The sequence below is a fragment of the Erpetoichthys calabaricus genome, chromosome 4 (genome assembly GCF_900747795.2).
Source record: "Erpetoichthys calabaricus chromosome 4, fErpCal1.3, whole genome shotgun sequence".
Lineage (NCBI taxonomy): Eukaryota > Metazoa > Chordata > Cladistia > Polypteriformes > Polypteridae > Erpetoichthys > Erpetoichthys calabaricus.
In genome coordinates this window covers 270288547-270301191 of record NC_041397.2, presented here as the reverse complement: position 1 = coordinate 270301191, position 12645 = coordinate 270288547, and the positions used below count along the sequence as shown (strand labels likewise).

Below are 12645 nucleotides of genomic sequence, written 5' to 3'. Positions count from 1 at the left end.
TGTGTTATAATTATTTCTTTATGAAATTTACTTCTAGCAGTTCAAGCAGGAAGTGACTTGGTCTTTGTTTGAGAATGCTTTATTTGAAACAAATAAAAAGTAACCTGCACTGAGCCATGATTTGAGCACCTCTTACTTTTAATTATTTATTTGATTATCAGTCATACCCTGTATATCTGTACATTTATTTCATTTACAGACGTAATCCTTATAAACATTACAAATGGCTAATTTCCACCTCTCCCAGCTGCAGCACACGTTGACTGGGCCGAGTGGTCAATGCAGGGTACACTATGAATAATTAATAAATCTAGCATTTTTTTTTATGTAATAGCATTTATGATGAGCACCTAAAAAAGGAACTTTGCAAAACTTGCAGATACACATTTTAATTCAGCTTTCAGCTGACAGACTAATTTTGTTAGTGGAGTTCCCTTAGGAAACCTGAACTAATAGTGGAAAAGAATGCATACACTTCATAGATGATGTCCAAATCCAGAATCAGCATTGTATAATCCTTGACAAACTAAGGCACTTATTCATTTTTTGTTCCCCTTTTCAGACTTCAATGGTATTTTTGTGGATGTTTGTAAAAATACAATTTAATATACCTCTTTTAACAAATTTTCCTGCAATGATTACAGCAAAGCTAAAAATCCTCATTATTCATAGGAACATAAATTTACTGCATGTTTTTCAATATTTTTAAAATTTCTTTGTCCATTTCCTTATTTTTAAATAAAATACAAGGCAGAGTTTTTAAATAATTGTTGATTCTCAGAATTTTATGTTTCATTTGTATAAATATTTGAAAATACTTTGAAATTTACTTTTTTTTTCCCATGGGAAATTATTGTTCCCGAATTTATTTTGTATATGCTAATTCACAAGCTGTACAATAGAGTTGCTCAGTTTTTATGTCTGATTTATTTCAAACCCTCTTTTTCTCATAATCACTGATTCTAAATTTCGACAAGTCTGGATCATTAGTTTTTTTTTTTGACAATATACTATGCTATACTGTTATTTGACTGGTGTCCATGTAATTCTGGTTTCTTCATTTTGCCCTCGTTAGTATTGCATCTGTCACTTTAGAAAGTGACTAAGTAGGTTGTAATAACTGTTTGTTTGCATTTTGGATTTAATAATGTGTTAAAATATTTTCTACTCCTGCTTAATACCTGATTTATAATACAGCCAATCTTCAGACGCTTAATCCTTCTCATGATACATTGCAGCCTCCCTGTAGCCATTTTGGGTTGAGTTTGGTTAAAAAAAGATGTGCTGCCCATCAGGCCATGAATGTTAAGTGACATCTCCAAGTCTAGCTCCAGTGATGATCCTGGTTTCCCAATTCTAGAGGAGTATTTCACCTTTAGGAGTAAAATTCCTATAGGCTCAGTTTGAGTCTCTGTGTATCTTAGCCCTCATGTAATACCTACTTGTCAAGCTGAATTATACCATTAGCCTGGGACTCCTTGAACAGTATAGCACTATAGCTACTGTACCTGTGCACATATTCCTCACCGTCTTATTAAGATTTTGATCATTATTATGGGAGTATGGGGAGCTGGGTAATCCAAGAGGAGAGATACTTTGTCTCTGAATTTAAGAGTACCTATCTGAAGTGGTTTGTGTTTCACGCCAGGATGGTCATAGGCACTACCTGCTTGGGAGCCTGCATTGGGAAGAGCTACTGTAAACATTCAAAGAATCTGGCAAGGATAAAGAACAGAATGGTCTATGCTGCTTAGTTTGTTACAAGAAGACCTTCTCCAGAATAACTGAATTAGAAAATGAGAAAGTTGATTAGTTTTATTTACTTTGTTTTTCTTTCTCTTATTTTAATAGGTTTAAGAATGGACTATGCAGTTGGGTTTTGAGTACTTTGGAATTTGAACATCTTTGCCCATCCTGTCCAAGTTTGTTTTGGCTTGGGGAGAGGCTTTTTTTGGACTGTCAGAATAACCTTACTTGTTTCCTCTATATGATCAAGAGTTACTGTTTTTAAGATCTGGGGACTGTTCAAGGTAAGTATTTGGGCAAAATGCACATTGGCAGTGAAATCTGTGTGTGTATGTCATTTGGAACATCAATTGTTGGTTATAATTTAGGTTTTCCATTGGAGTTGCCTAAAAAGGTATCAAGTCATAAGTAGGGGTTGTGTGTGTGTGTGTGTGTGTGTTTTTTTTTTCTTAAATAAGTAAATTCTGTTATGATGAATCATCAACAGTGAAATACAGTATGAGAAGTCTAGTCAGTGGTGTTTAACCATGCTTCTTTATTTCTCTGTCTGCTGTAAAATGTGTGTGGTGATAATGATTTTCTTTTATGTCTCATTGTGCCAGATGTTTCTTGTTTAGACTTCACACAATGATGATTGTCCATAATTTAAGCTTATCTTTCTATAGTTCATGAGTTATAACTCAGAAGTGTGATCAGGTGGTCACTGAATTAAGAGCTGCATTCACTTTTTCTAGTACTAGCAAAATACCCGCGCTTCGCAGCGGAGAAGTAGTGTACACATATCTAGATATACATATATACACACACACATATTTACATATATAGACATATCTACATATATATATATATATAGACATATCTACATATATATATATTGACATACATATATACATACATACATTCACATATATATATCATTAAACTTGTATGTCGCGAATATGGTATTGCAAACGGCAGCGGGAGCATTTCTATAAACTTAATTTAACTCTTTTAAGGTGGATGTCGACTTTTGTCGACAGGAGGGGTTGAGGGCGCATGTCGACAAAAGTCGACATCCAGGGATAGAGGGCGACAATCAGCTGTTAATGGCGACAAAACACACTGTCGCGTCACAGGCATTCCCTCTGTGCTTGGAGGAATGCTAGACTTGTTGACTCAGCAAATGATCCTTAAGTGTGCGTGAGTTGCGAAATGTAAACAAACTCTAACAAAGACAAGATGGCATCAACATCTCACGAGGGAGCGAAGCAAGTCGAGAAAAGAAAATACTCGGCAGAAGACATTTTGCGCATAATCGCGGAGCCTGACTCTGATTTCTCAGAGTCGGATTTCATAGACCGCGATCAAGAGATTGAGGAAGAGATTGAGGAGCCGGCATCAGCCGATCGGAGACCAGCCGATGCCGCCCCAGCTGCTCAGCTGGCAGCTGAGCGCATTCGCGCTGCCAGTACACCTACGGCAAGGTTCGCATGGGAGGAATACCCAGAAATTGATCCATGGGAGCCGATTTGGCTAACTGACTTTACAAGAAGGCACGGCTTGCTGCTGGACACAACGGATTACAAGCCGCTGGACTATTTCAAACTGTTTTTTCCTGAGGCAGTTTTTCAGCTGATATCTGAAGAGACAAACAGGTATGCTGAACAATTTTTTGAATCGCGGGATGCGCTCGCTCCGCGATCTCGTTTTTCAAAGTGGAAACCCACAACAAAAGACGAGGTGAAGGGCTTTGTGGCATTGCAGATTGAGATGGGACTGGACTGGCGATATAATTTCAGGGAGCATTGGTCCAAACGTGCTTTGTCACCGGGTGGCTTTGGACAGGTTATGCCGCGTGATCGGTACGTGCTGCTGCAAAGCTTCATTCACTTTTGTGATAACAAGGAGCAAATTCCAAGGGGTGAGCCAGGCTATAATCCGATGTACAAAGTTCAGCCCCTGCTTGACATTGTGGAGCCTACATATAAACAATTTTATCAGCCTGGCCGTGATTTGTCTGTGGATGAATCCATGGTAAAATATAAGGGACGGCTTTTTTTCAGACAATATATGCCAGACAAGCCCACCAAGTATGGCATAAAGGACTTTGTACTGGCAGAAGCAAACACTGGCTTCTGCCTGAAAGTAATTACTTACACAGGAAAGCATTCTTTTCAGAGAGAGAACTGTCCTTTGACAACTCAGGTTGTGCTGGAGCTGCTTCAGGGGTATGAACATTTGGGACATGTTGTTTACATGGACAATTTCTATACATCTCCAGAGTTGTTCAGGGAGCTACAGAGCAGGGGAATAGGAGCTTGTGGCACAGTCAGGGTGAATAGGAGACACATGCCTTTACAGCTGAAGCCAGACAGGCTGAAGTTGAAAAGAGGGGACAATCCTGTTTTCATGCGGGCGGATAACTTGGTGGCATTGGCATGGCATGATGTCAAACGGGTCACTTGCCTTAGTACAGTTCACACTAACAATTTATGTGAAAAAACAATTCGTTCAAAGGGAAACCCAGCAGGTAGGAAGCTGGACAAGCCTGTTGCGCTTGAAGAGTATAATTGTAAAATGGCTGGAGTAGATCGACTGGATCAGATGCTGGGGACATATGCTTACGGCCATAAGTCCACCAAGTGGTACCACACTGTGTACCATCGCCTGCGTGAGATTGCACTCACAAACGGATTTCTATTATTCAAGCAGGCAAACAGTGACAGCACTATGACTGCGGCAGATTTCCGCAAGAAGGTGGTTGACAGCTTGCTGGAAGAATATGTCGGAGTGCCTTTTGCAAAGCGAGGAAGGCCAGCACAAAGAGCAGTGCCAGACAGGCTGACTGAGCGCCACTTTCCTGCTACATATGAGGATAAAAAGTATAAGCCTGACTGTGTTGTGTGCAGCAATAGACTACTCAAAAAGAGGCACCAGTGCAACACATATTGTAAGCAGTGCAACGTGGCAATGCATGCAATTGGCTGCTTTGAGCGATATCATACTTTGCAGGACTTTGCCTTGTAGCATGTACAGTATGTGCAATAATAATATGTTAAATTATATAGTATGCAGGCTCATACAAAATGCAAAACAGTTATATTTGTCAAAAATAAATATTTTTTGTTGATTTGATTTGTTAAACAATTGTTTTGTGTTCTTTTTTTAAAAAAGTTATTTTCTGGAAAAATATTCAGCCCTGGGAGAAAAGGAAAAAAAAAAAAATTAGCCCTAAAAGAGTTAAACTTACGGTTTACACCGTGCTTTGTTTCCGCAGTAGCTGCACTTATGAATATGCTTGTATGCGTCACTCACTCGCTTCTTATTGTTTCGCTGCCTTCTCAATTGTGTAACGAATGTTTTCTTCAGCGCTCTTTGGGGCTGTTGTCCACGGCTTTATTTAATGTTAGCTAAGACCCGGCACTTAAAAGTTTCTCGCTACAGCAATTTTTACTCTGTTACAAAGTGATCCAAAGTCTTGTTTATACCTCGTGTCTTCTCATTAAACTTGTATGTCGCGAATATGGTATTGCAAACAGCAGCGGAGCGTTTCTATAAACTTAATTTAAACTTACGGTTTACACTGTGCTTTGTTTCCACAGTACGTGCACTTATGAATATGTTTGTATGCGTCACTCGCTCACTTCTTATTGTTTCGCTGCCTTCTCAATTGTGTAATGAATGTTTTCTTCAGCGCTCTTTGGGGCTCTTCCTTGTTTTCTACGTACTGCGTTCACAGTCAGTTCACGTGATTACGTGGGAGGTGTGATGACGCGATACGCAACTCCGCCTCCCACGGCCATCGAGCTGCAGTCTATTACAGTATATGGACAAAAAAGAGGTTCCAGTTATGACCATTACGCATAGAATTTCGAAATGAAACCTGCCTAACTTTTGTAAGTAAGCTGTAAGGAATGAGCCTGCCAAATTTCAGCCTTCCACCTACACAGGAAGTTGGAGAATTAGTGATGAGTGAGTCAGTCAGTCAGTGAGTGAGTGAGTCAGTGAGGGCTTTGCCTTTTATTAGTATAGATTTACTTTATAGTTTTCGTAAAAGTGTAGCATACTCAGATATTTGAACTGTAAATAGGCAGAAATCAGTTGATTATGATTAAATAATATTCAAATAAAATTCACTTGTCTAAAATTTGGATATGATTTGCTCATGCATTGAGTACAAGTAGAAATGGTCAAGGAGGATCAGCCAAACTAATTCCAAAAACCCAAGTTAAGAAACTAAATACAGTAAACCCTCCTCCATCGCGGGGGTATGCGTTCCAGAACCCACCGCGAAAGGTGAAAATCCGCAAAGTAGAAACCATATGTTCATATGGTTATTTTTATATATTTTAAGCCCTTATAAACTCTCCCACACTATTATAAACATTTCCCGCACAATTATACAGCATAAACCCTTTGTATTCTCTTAGATATTAGGTAAGATTCGTTGAAATTATGTATGTAAACACAGTTTATATACAGTAAAACCTACATATTATTTTAAAGATATCGAGCGTCTCCGATATCACATATGTTACAACCATTACGACAGACAGGCCACCAGCAATAAATACATACAATGCAAGAAAAATTGTATACAGTAAAATGTGTGTACAGTGACACTAAACTATGTACATGTAATAAGTACTGTACGTAGATAATTAATTATGGTTACTCAACAACAATGACATGACGACTTGTCCGATAACGATGAGTTTAATTTTACTGCACAACAAAGGATAGCGTTACAGCTCTTCTAAAGCAGCCTTCTTCTAGCACTCTTCAATCCAAATCCCTAAAGCAGATTCCATCCAGACTACTGCCTTATCACGTCCACTTGCAACTCGTTTTGCGCCCTGTTTTTTTTTTTTTTGTTCTTTATTTCGCCTTATACAATTTCTTGTGTTAGGAATTTGGTAGTTTTCGCATACCCCTTGGGGTCAGAGCGCAGGGTCAGCCATTGTACAGCGCCCCTGGAGCAATTACAGGTTAAGGGCCTTGCTCAAGGGCCCAGCAGAGCAGTGGCCTTATTGGCAGTGACGGGGATTTGAACCGGCAATCTTCGGGATACCAGCGCAGATCCTTAGCCTCAGAGCCACCACTCCGCCCCAGTTTAAAGGACACTGTGGCCGTAGATCTTATATGCTTTTCCTCCTTTTTAAATAAAAACAGTCATGGACTCATTGGTGTCCTGCAGCGGTGTAGCTGTTCCCTTCCTTCAACATATCCAAAACTTTTACCTTTTCTGCAATCATTTGCATCTTCTGTTGGCGCTTGGACACGGCCCCTGAAGCAGTAGCAGGAGCACGTTAATGCTGAATGAGTGAGATGAGACTTCCTGGTTAATGCAGCACTCCGTCGCTGAGCCAATCAGCAGCACACGGATTAATAAAGTATTTATCTATCTATCTATCTATCACACAGGAACTTAACTGTGTGCTCTGATTGGGTAGCTTCTCAGCCATCCGCCAATAGCATCTCTTGTATGAAATCAACAGGGCAAACCAACTGAGGAAGCAAGTACCAGAAGTAAAAAGACCCATTGTCCGCAGAAACCCGCGAAGCAGCGAAAAATCTGCGTTATATATTTAGAAATGCTTATATATAAAATCCGCGAAAGTCGAAGCGCAATATAGCGAGGGATTACTGTAACTGGTTAAGCAGACCTGTTTTTTTTGTTTTTTTGTGACCCAGAAAGTCTTGTTAACAACTTTACATTTTTTCCTCCAGAGCAGCAGAATATCTTTAAGAAAGTAACGCTGTCACTTAAGGGTGTTGATAGTCATTAACTTTTTTTTTTTTTGCTAAATTAGGTAATTCATTGCCTTTTTAGAAATGATTTTCTCTAGCCACTGAGTTTCTCATTGACCAGTGATCACTGAATTGAGTGTATTCTTGGATTAATGAATGCAATCACTTGTAATTTATTCATTTGCTACATACTTTGTGTAACATTCAACACAAATGCTTCCCAGGATAGGTTTTCAAAGCCATCTTTAAGCAAATTGAGACAGATTAGAGCCAACAGAAAGCATTTTAATTTATGCTGGTAAATTGTGCTTGTGAAAATTTTGCAAGAATAAAAGCGTTAATGAAATGATAATGAGGGAGAGAAGAACATCGCACGTTACAGTAGGAAAGGAGATTTTACTAAGTAGTAACTTGTGAGAGGGCTCAATATTATAATAGTCACATGATTAGTATGGGATATTGTTATAGTCACTTATAACAGCATGAATATATACAATACAAAGTGTAACATGAACAGGTTAATGGAACATATTGGATATGAAGGGAAATGCAGGACACATGTAAGTCAGTATGTGTGAAATGTGGCTGTCAGGTAATGTAGTATACTGACATCTATAATAATTTTCGGAAAATGCAATAAATTGCATAAACGTTATTGTCAGCGAAAATATTCCTCCATTTGTAACCAGCAAGTACCTGTACACTTAACTCGGGTTTCAATATAACTCTGGAAAATGTAGTGTACAACTGGCCATGGGTAAAAACAGGGCCTGGCAAATAAACTCTGACATTATTGAATGATTGTTGTGACTTGGTGATAGTCATACACGATGCTAAATGAATGGGAAATTGCCTGTGCCGTAATATAAAGGGAATATCTTGTTTTGAGTTATCTGTGTTATGGAATCCCTGTAGTTTTTCTGTCGTAATGTTTTTTTGTTGTCTGGCAGTTTGCCATTGCTCTTCAGAAAGGTTGTGTGTGTAATTCATTTATCGTTCACTGTCTAGGTGCAAGACTTGCTGCCGCTGATCTTTGGATAATGTCGCTCTGTGGTTTGTCATACTTTGTCTTTATTGTCCTAAGACATCTTGCCTGTATTGGTTGGTCTGAGGTGATGTAGATGTTTTTGCTTCTGTGCGTTGGTGAGAGTATGTAGGCCAGTGAGACCGTTTCTGTTGGGCGCAGCTTGGCTGTATGTTGCTTTTCATTTTATTGGGAGGCTTATGTTGAAGTGAAGGAAAAAGGAGGTGTAAAATGGTAGTGCCATAATGCAGTTTCAGTCAGTAGCAATGTATGCACTGAATAAACTGTAAAATACACAGTCAATAATTGGTCACATTGAAGACCTGAAGACTTGAAGATAAGCCTAAGACCAAAACCTCTGCCAGGAACACTGATTCCTCACTATTGTTTTGGAGGGATATAGTATTTGTGGCAACCGTTGTTTATATCAGTCATGGACGGACAAAAGTGAAATAATAAATGGATTTATGAAACACTTAATTTTGCAACCTTACACTACTATGAAAATATTGGTTCTCTGGTTTTAATAACTGAGGAAACATTAGAAACCATACAGGAGAATTTGGAAAAATAACTAAAAAATCCATAATCCATAGTCTCATGCCCCATCATTTCATTATGGCAAAATATCCATCCATCCATCTTCCAACCCGCTGAACCCAAACACAGGGTCACGGGGGTCTGCTGGAGCCAATCCCAGCCAACTCGGGGCACAAGGCAGGAACCAATCCCGGGCAGGGTGCCAACCCACCACAGGACACACACAAACACACCAAGAACACACTAGGGTCAATTTAGAACCGCCAATCCACCTAACCTGCATGTGTTTGGACTGTCGGAGGAAACCCACGCAGACACGGGGAGAACATGCAAACTCCACGCAGGGAGGACCCGGGAAACGAACCCAGGTCTCCTCTAACTGCGAGGCAGCAGCACTACCACTGCGCCACCGTGCCGCCCTATGGCAAAATATGACCTGAATAACTAACAAAAAAGCTTAGAGTGTATAATTGTGATATTTTCTTTTTTTTCACTTAAATATAAATTGTTTTAAATGCATATTTTGAGAAACAGCACAATTTTTTTTTAAGCAAAAACTTTGGAAGTTTTATTTATATAGTACAGATCACTTTATTACCAACTGTAGCCTATAAAAGTAAATTATAGCAAACTGCAGTCAAACTAATTATATAAAAAAAAGGGGGGAGGGGGGTTAATTGTAAGCATGCTGGATGCTCCATGCAAACTCGGGAAGTCTATTTTTGTTTCTTTTCCGCCAGAGACTGGGTGGGAATCCTTTGTTGTATCCAGCTTCTTCATGTGAATATCTCATAAATTTGTGGATGATATGTGACAGAGCCCCTGAAGTTTTAGGAACCCTGGTCTCTCAGTTTGAGCTTCTGTAGACTTTTTAGAAGAAGTGTGAAATGTCAAAGCAGATGTAGCTGTTGAGCTTTCCTAATCTTTGTTTAGTTCAAAATATATCTTTAATGTCACTCATTTTTATTGCTTTTAACTAAGGTCACCAATGGGGCAGTGTCTTGCCACACAAACATGCCCCACCCACCAAATACGTCAAAAAATACAACAGTAATTAAGGGCAGAAACTATCTAATCATTTCTTGGATGAATGTTATCCAATGATATTAATATGCGGAGGTTTGTAAAACGTGAAGGGTGTGGGAAAAAATTTGTTGTTTGGGTTTGGTCTATCCAGATAATGTCATTAATGCATCTTCTATAGGTTGTTTAGTGTTGTGTTTGTTATACTTGTATTTTTTTATACCCGTTTCTTTTTGAAATTAACATTTTAGTCACTACTACTTCATTCCATTTTAGAAATTAATTATTATCATTGTTGAAATTTAGACATCCCAGAATGAGGGGGAAAAACTACTAGTGTTCTGACATTTTACTCTGTTATTAGGTTATCCTACCATTCGAAACTATTTTAATCTGATATAAATATTATTGTTATTCAAATGGAAGTGTAGCATTTGATAGTGACCTATAAAAAGTAAGAAAATTTCACCTTTGTCTTGATCATTTTTTTGTTAAGTTTAGGGCTGCCATGAGTGATCTTATTGATTTAAAAAATTTTAGTTGAATTGTATTTTCTTAATCAATTAGTTGTCCCTGCCATCCTCCAACAGTGCGTGTTGGGATGTAGCGAGACTCTGTACTATTTTTCAATAGGCTAAGCATGGTGGCAGCTGCAACATTTTTGGCAGAAGTAGGTTCCCCCAGATATCAAGCAAAATTATCTGTGTGGGAGAATTTCACCCGAAAATCTAAGAAAATGGTTTTTTGTTCATTGTGTGGTATTCCACAACAGAATGCATAAACACCAGAAGAGGAAGCATGGTGGCTTAGAATTACAGCTCAAGACAAGCCAACAATGCTGTAAGTAACCCATTTACAATTATTTAGCTGTTCATCAGTAGCACTTTTAGTGTTGTGAAGCCGGTGAACTTGAGAAATTCATGCTCGTGCTTAGCATGGAGGGGAAAGTTGGCACCATGGTATTTCTGCGGACAGAACAGATAAACTGTCCTGTACTGCTATTGTTACTTATGAGTGTGTTTAACTAAAATAATTTTTCTGTACAGGGGCTAGCTAAATATGATAGAGAAGTCTGTTAAATTCCCTTGCCATCTTTATTGTGGGCAATTGCATTTTGACTTTTTGGTAGGCTGGCAATTTGTTAATCTTTAACTATCATCTCATGGATCTGAAAGAAAGCTACTTATGAGTGGCTGTCAATATAAACATAGGTCAGCTTTATAAATTTATTTTTACCAATTTTCTCCAGTCATTAATTTGTAAATAAATCACATTAATGAACACTCTGGCTGATTCTGTAAATCCAGCATAACTGATGCAAACTGAAAGAGTTTGTGGCACAAAAACAGTACAAGAGAGCTGCTGCTGGGAAGTTGGCTTTTTTGAAAAGGAACACAGTTTCTACTGCAGTTTAGATTGAAAATGTACAAATCATACAGCTAAGCAAAACCCTGGTTTTAAAGTTAAAAAGGTTTGAATATCAGGACATCCTAACTAAAGTGGTTCTGGGCCTCTTCCATGTTCTCAAGTTCATGCGGACAGGCTGTCCTTTCATTGGCAGAAAGGAGTGCTCCGGAACAGCTGCATGTGAATCCCACTTATGAAATTATGCATGGAGTAATGGTTTTCTCCCATTTCTTTTCTTTTCCTCCTATGTCTGAAGTATTTTTTTTTTTTTTTTTAGTAGAAGATGCTTAGAGTGCGTGTTGCACAGAATCTTTTGCACAAGATTGTTGATGGATTATTAAGGCAAACATACGAGATAACTTATTAAGGCAAGACAAACATAATATTTATATAGCACCTTTCCCATGCGCAAAGCACTTAACATTAAGAAATTAAAATGAACAAAGATTTATTTTCAGCCCTGCTCATTGCAATTTTTATAAATAATTTCTGTGATAAATGCAGTCATTGCTTCTTCAGAACAAAGTGTGAAGCTGTTCCAAGGTCAGCAGTGAAAAAATTAACTAGTACTGAAGTTATTTAATACTCTGCAGTTGCAAAAGTATAGAATGTTGGCCTTTATCTCAATATTCTGTTTTAGAGATATGAGTTGCCTCTTTTTTGTCTTTCAGTTAGTACCATTTTCACTTTACAAACATTATTAGGCCTCTTTATGCCAATTATGCTTTCAGTTATGTTTGTGATGTAAATGAAAAACATGGATCTCTATTTAAGATGGGCTTTTTAAAAATACACGTGAAATGAGTCAGAGTGGATCACTTGTAACTCTGAGATCTAATTATTTGATCTTCTTTCAAATTGGACTGCTGATACCGTTATGTTAATCTATTAATCAAATATATATTTTTTACTTTTAGACTTTTTAGAGCAATGGTTAGATTTAGATTGTTTACTTATTGATATACTTGAAGTTCACAGTTTCCATTTTAAATTGCCATATTCCATGATAAGTATGATTTTGTTTTTCCCTCCATTATTTTCATAGCCTGTGAAACCATCTGCTGTACAGCCTACCCTGAGCTTGCAAGTGGATTCCTCTTGATAACTAATATTGTCTTCGTTTGTATTGGCAAATAGGATTCATATTTATAAATTTAGATTTAAAAATTTCTTAA

At 38.1% G+C, this 12645-nt stretch overlaps 1 protein-coding gene across 3 annotated transcripts in view; it reads left to right on the top strand.

Moving 5' to 3' along the window:
* Positions 1–12645, top strand: part of bcl9 (BCL9 transcription coactivator) — a 554068-nt gene that overhangs the window by 424631 nt on the left and 116792 nt on the right. For all 3 annotated transcript variants that reach the window (XM_051926204.1, XM_028800792.2, XM_028800793.2), the window contains one exon: positions 1852–2030. The gene's annotated coding sequence lies outside the window, so the exon portion shown is untranslated. The remainder of the gene's footprint in view (positions 1–1851; positions 2031–12645) is intronic.